At 33.4% G+C, this 5148-nt stretch overlaps 1 pseudogene; it reads right to left on the bottom strand.

The window, feature by feature from the left end:
* The window catches only part of LOC127846515 (uncharacterized), a 21426-nt pseudogene extending 16606 nt beyond the window's left edge, over positions 1 to 4820 (bottom strand).
* Between the last annotated feature and the right edge of the window lie 328 nt (positions 4821 to 5148).

A 5148-nucleotide genomic window follows, 5' to 3' on the forward strand; every position in this document is an offset into this window, starting at 1 on the left:
AAAATAATAAATGACTTGCTTACTTGGCTATAGATTTTATGACAATTTTGCAGACTTTCAAATTGCATCATTATTTATTGATTCCATTTCAAGATGATTATCAACTGATGTGTTCGAATATTAAAATCAAAGCGCTGAATGCCCTGAAGTTGTTCGCTGTTGTCGTCCTTGATTAGCTTGCGCGCATTGCACAGGCTAATCAGTGTGTACAGGCTAATCTTATTTGGCATGCATTAAGCCCCGTTTTCTATGAAAGCAGCCAACACGTACAGATTTAAATGATAAACACTAGACTGGCCAATGTCGACTTACAAGCTGGTAAATACACCCACTGCAGTAGTATAGCAGACGCTCCTAAGCATTCTTCGTCTGCAGTGCAGACAAGCAGCGGTAATCGTTCCTAGCATAGTGAGTTACAGTCTTACTGATTTGCAATACATGCTCTGTAAATTTAGTCGGCCGCTAACTCGACCAACTAAAAATGTTAAACATGTGCATTTTAATAGTTGTCATGCCGTTAACTTGGTTTAAGCTGTGTATTTATCGTTTAACAAATGTGAATCCATCTGTGTCCAGGTTTGTGTTGCCTTAGATGTAAAGGTTTCTTTAAATAATCAATTAATTGTCAATTTAAAGACATTTACTTCTAATAATATGTCCGGCATTTCATTTCTCATTATGTCGCGTTGTTCTAGTAAATTGACTAAACCTCTTGATTGGTTGTGTCAAAGATAAATAAGAAATGATAATTTAAGCTCGTTTTGTACTTCAATATTTGGAGTATAAAGCAAAAGAAAAACGAATTTGAATCATAATATTATGTCAGTTCATATACGCTTATTGAATGTTGCATAGGTTGCAGAATTTCAGAATGTCAGATTCAGTTATATTTAATCTAGTATCGCTTGCACAACTATACGCACTGTGTATTTAACAAGCAATTGATATCAGCGTGATACATGAAGTCGTAGATCACTGACCAAAGCATATAACGAATGTGATATTTATTCACGAGTTGGATCGCGAATATTGTAAGCTGCTCGATACATCAATTTGTCACAAAATGGATTAAATAGCATGCATTACGTTGCTGGATTACTAATTGTTACTGATGGTTTCATAAAACTCCATTTGATAAAACCAACACTGCTCAAATTCCACTTCTATGCATGCATTTGTTTATGACATTCTGCTCAAGTGGTCATAAAATGCAACAATGCAAATCCTACTTTCCAATAAATTTAGAAAATATCCTTTAGTACTTTAGTTGAATTTTGGTGAATGTGATTAGATTAAATTTGATATTGGGCACAAATCACAAGCAAAAATAAAGCATGTAAAAAAAGATGTGTATGTCAACACTAACTTTTCGAAATCTAAAACTTAAAAAATAACAAGGAGCGTGGCATACATTTATAAAAAATAATTTGTGTTTGCACCTAAAGTGTTCATTTAAAAAAAGTGTATTACAAAATAAACAATGCCGGCACCGAAACCTGTATTCGTATTTGATGCAGAACTGCCAAATGTTCTTATGTATAGAGTGAACAAAACTTCACATACTCTATATTATTCACCAAACGTATACATGTTGTTTTGTATTATAATTTACCTAAATTTTTTTCTAGTTTCTTATTTATCAATCTTCTTTCTGCTTTGAACCATTTCAACACTATACAGCGATATAAATTATAATATGTACATACAAGTTTACATCAGTATTGAGGAATAAGATTATAATACAAGTATTTCTTTAATTGTTAATAGGTTAGTCTTTTCACGTTCTCTGCTTTGCAAAATCTGTTTCATCAATCATAAATGAATTTTCGGAACCCGTAGTCGATATAAACACCACATATGTCGTCCCGAATCACAATTCTAAGAAACCATACACATACAAGATTAACAGTAAGCGTCCATAACTCATGATATAATAAGACAGTTTATGGTCGTCTTACACAACAAAACACCATAGTATAGAAATAACAACATTATGCGTGGCACTTGATTGTTTTATTATCAATAAATGCCATTTTTAATAACGGTATAACGATATAAACCAATTATTTTTGTCTTAAAGACGCCTTAGAGACGCTCGCTTATTATATGTGACGTAGTAAACAGAACAGTATGCAGGCTTCTGGATATTTTGGCCTGGTTGCGAAAAAGTTAAAAAGGCATTTATGCTTACAGCCGTAAGTTTTTGGATCAAGTTATTCATGTATCTGTATTGCTAACTCTTTAACAAATGTGATAAAGTAAACAAATGTGTTTTATCACAAATGTTTTACATCTAAGATTTACATAAAATAAACGTCAGTTAAGTAGCATTATGCTTCTATGTACAGAAAAACGGAGTTGTAATAGAAAATATTGTTTGTTGAGTGCATGCACAGCAGTTTATTTACTAGCTGGCGTATATTTCTTTTCATCTAAACGTTATCTCGGACATAGTACGGAGTTGTGGTCTTTGTCAAAACACATGACTTATAGGCCATTCTTTTATTGCCTTATTATGATAATTATGGAACAGCAGGAAGCATGTAATTTTTTTGTCGATAAACGGGAACATTTGATAAATAAAAAGTTAAATCTACGAACATAACATGGTGCACCATATATACACATATACACACAATAGATAATTATTATCCATATCATCACATATTTTATATGTTTTTCTCGTGTACTTTATTTAATTTGTAACGCCATTTGATTATTAATAATGCACTCACTTTCATACAAAGTTTTAAAATCTTTCACAAGACAATCAAGTAAATGGATAAAAGACATGTAGAGCTTTTTCTTCTGTAGCCGATAATGTAATATTTGTCATGACCCCAACGGTTCTTCTTTATGTTGAAGGCATGTAAGCTGCATAACATTGCATGAAATGCCTTACACAATCGTTATAACCATATCAATATAAAATTTAGATGAAGTACGACGACCACCATAACCCCATTTTTGAATATGTGTTCGTTGCTTATGGTCATACTATGTAAGTATATTGATGGTTGTTAGATCTTGTGTTTTTAAATAATCCACTCTCTTGAGAGCATGCTTACGACGAATGTGTTGCTGGAAATATGAAACCAGCTGTGTTACAAATTACACTCTGTAAAAATGTATACTCAAACTAGTTATTTTAAAATAATGGTGTAAAAGTATTGTGTCAAGTCACTTAATTGGTATACACTCCCCGATGATCGTTTTAAGGAGATGAGTCTCGCTTTATGTATTTGTGGTATTGTATGTCCTAGGACTCTGTAATGTTTCGAATTGTCGATTGCGACCTTGACATACATTACCTCGTGGTGAAAATAGGATTTCCCGTCCAATTGTGCAACAGAACTGGCGCGCACTTCTTCCTTTTTTATGTCACATAATAAAACACATTCACGATTTAGTTGTAATTTGGGTAATGTAATAAAAAAAATGATGAGCATTACATCACTATCTCCAAATGGCTATGACCAATGAATTAACGCGGCATGTACTCTAAAAAATGTGTTTTTTTTTAAATACATTTGACAATCGAACAATAACAAACAAACACGGTGTTTATTAACCAATTTTACCCAAATGTTTGTTTGATAACATGTTTTGTAAGCACATAACTGAATTAAAGACAGCATTTTTTTAAGGTTTTCGTTAAAGCACATGAAAACGCCAAAGCTAACAATAAATGACAAGTGCAACACATACGTTATAAAAACTAATCCAACTTATTATTTAAATATACATTTATTAAAAAAAAAATGCATGCTCTTGCTCTGCAGACAGAATCAATATAAGGGCCAACGTTAAAAGGGCCAACGTTAGAAAACAAAAATATGTTTTAAAGCACACACTTTGTTATGAATGACACGGTGATAACGATGTACAAATTGCCCAATACCATCCGTCTTGAGACTAGTCATATGTAAAAATATATATTTCAATCTAACAAAATGGATTTATAATAATGTAATAATGGTAAATCAAAATACATTAACGACGAGCAATTTGGCGTATGTTACCATTGTATGTATTTAGTGATTTCAGTACACATTTAACTACTTATTACGCGGATAAAAGGAATAAATTTGAATGAAACATGATGGCGCGCGTTGTTATTTTACAATTAAGTCGTAACATTTTCACCGCACAACATTGTGTGCGACCACAAGATCAGTTTATCAATCAATTTGATTGTCTTTCTGTCTGCTGCTATAAAAACTGTGTTTACTTTAGATCCTTAAGGCGAAATAATGTGCCACAGCCACATATTACGAGACTCACATTCTACAACAACAAATAAGTGTCGCAATGATATAATAAAGTGGATGACAACTTCCAAGCTGAAAATGAACCAATCAAAACCAGAAATTATTTTATACGGAACGAGGCAACAGTTATCAAAAATCTCCATATCAAGTGTGAGTGTTGGAGGATGAAAGGTTAAGTAAGAAGACCATGTGAGAGATTTTGGTGTGACAATGGCCAACACTCTTATTCTTGACCTTCACATCACGAAGAAGTGCCAAAATTGTCCAAATGCATTGCGTAATTTAAAAGACATGCGCAGGCATTTTGACACAGAAGTCAGCGGAGGTGTCAGTGCATGGCCTTTTACAGGTTTTTTGCAATGGTTTATTCGCCGATCTACCACCTTACCATATTCAAAACCTGAAGCGGACTCAAAATAATGCCACAAGAGTGGTTCTGAATGTATTATTGATCAACCAAGTGCTGAACTCTTGAAACAAATCCACTGGCTACCAGTAAAAGCTCGACTCATATACAAAGTCCTGGTTATGGTCTTTCGTGTTGCCCATGGTTAGTCTCCTAATTACTTGCAAGAAATATTTGTCCCAGCAAGAAGTTGGTATAGACTTAGATCACAAGGTGACTGTAATATTGTTATTCCCAGGAGGCGAACTTAGATTGCGGATAGATCTTTAGCTGTTGTTGGCCCGAAGTGGTGGAACACTTTACCAAGCTACTTGAAAATCATTGACTATGAGGGCTGTTTTAGATCAAGACTTAAAACTCATTTGTTCAATCTTTTTCACGGATAACCAATGTGCAGTGTTTGTGAAGCCCAAAAGAATATTTTTATAATAATTTTTGCGCTATATAAGTGACATGAATTTGTGTTAAAAC

This window comes from Dreissena polymorpha, chromosome 1 (assembly GCF_020536995.1).
Source record: "Dreissena polymorpha isolate Duluth1 chromosome 1, UMN_Dpol_1.0, whole genome shotgun sequence".
NCBI classification, from domain to species: domain Eukaryota; kingdom Metazoa; phylum Mollusca; class Bivalvia; order Myida; family Dreissenidae; genus Dreissena; species Dreissena polymorpha.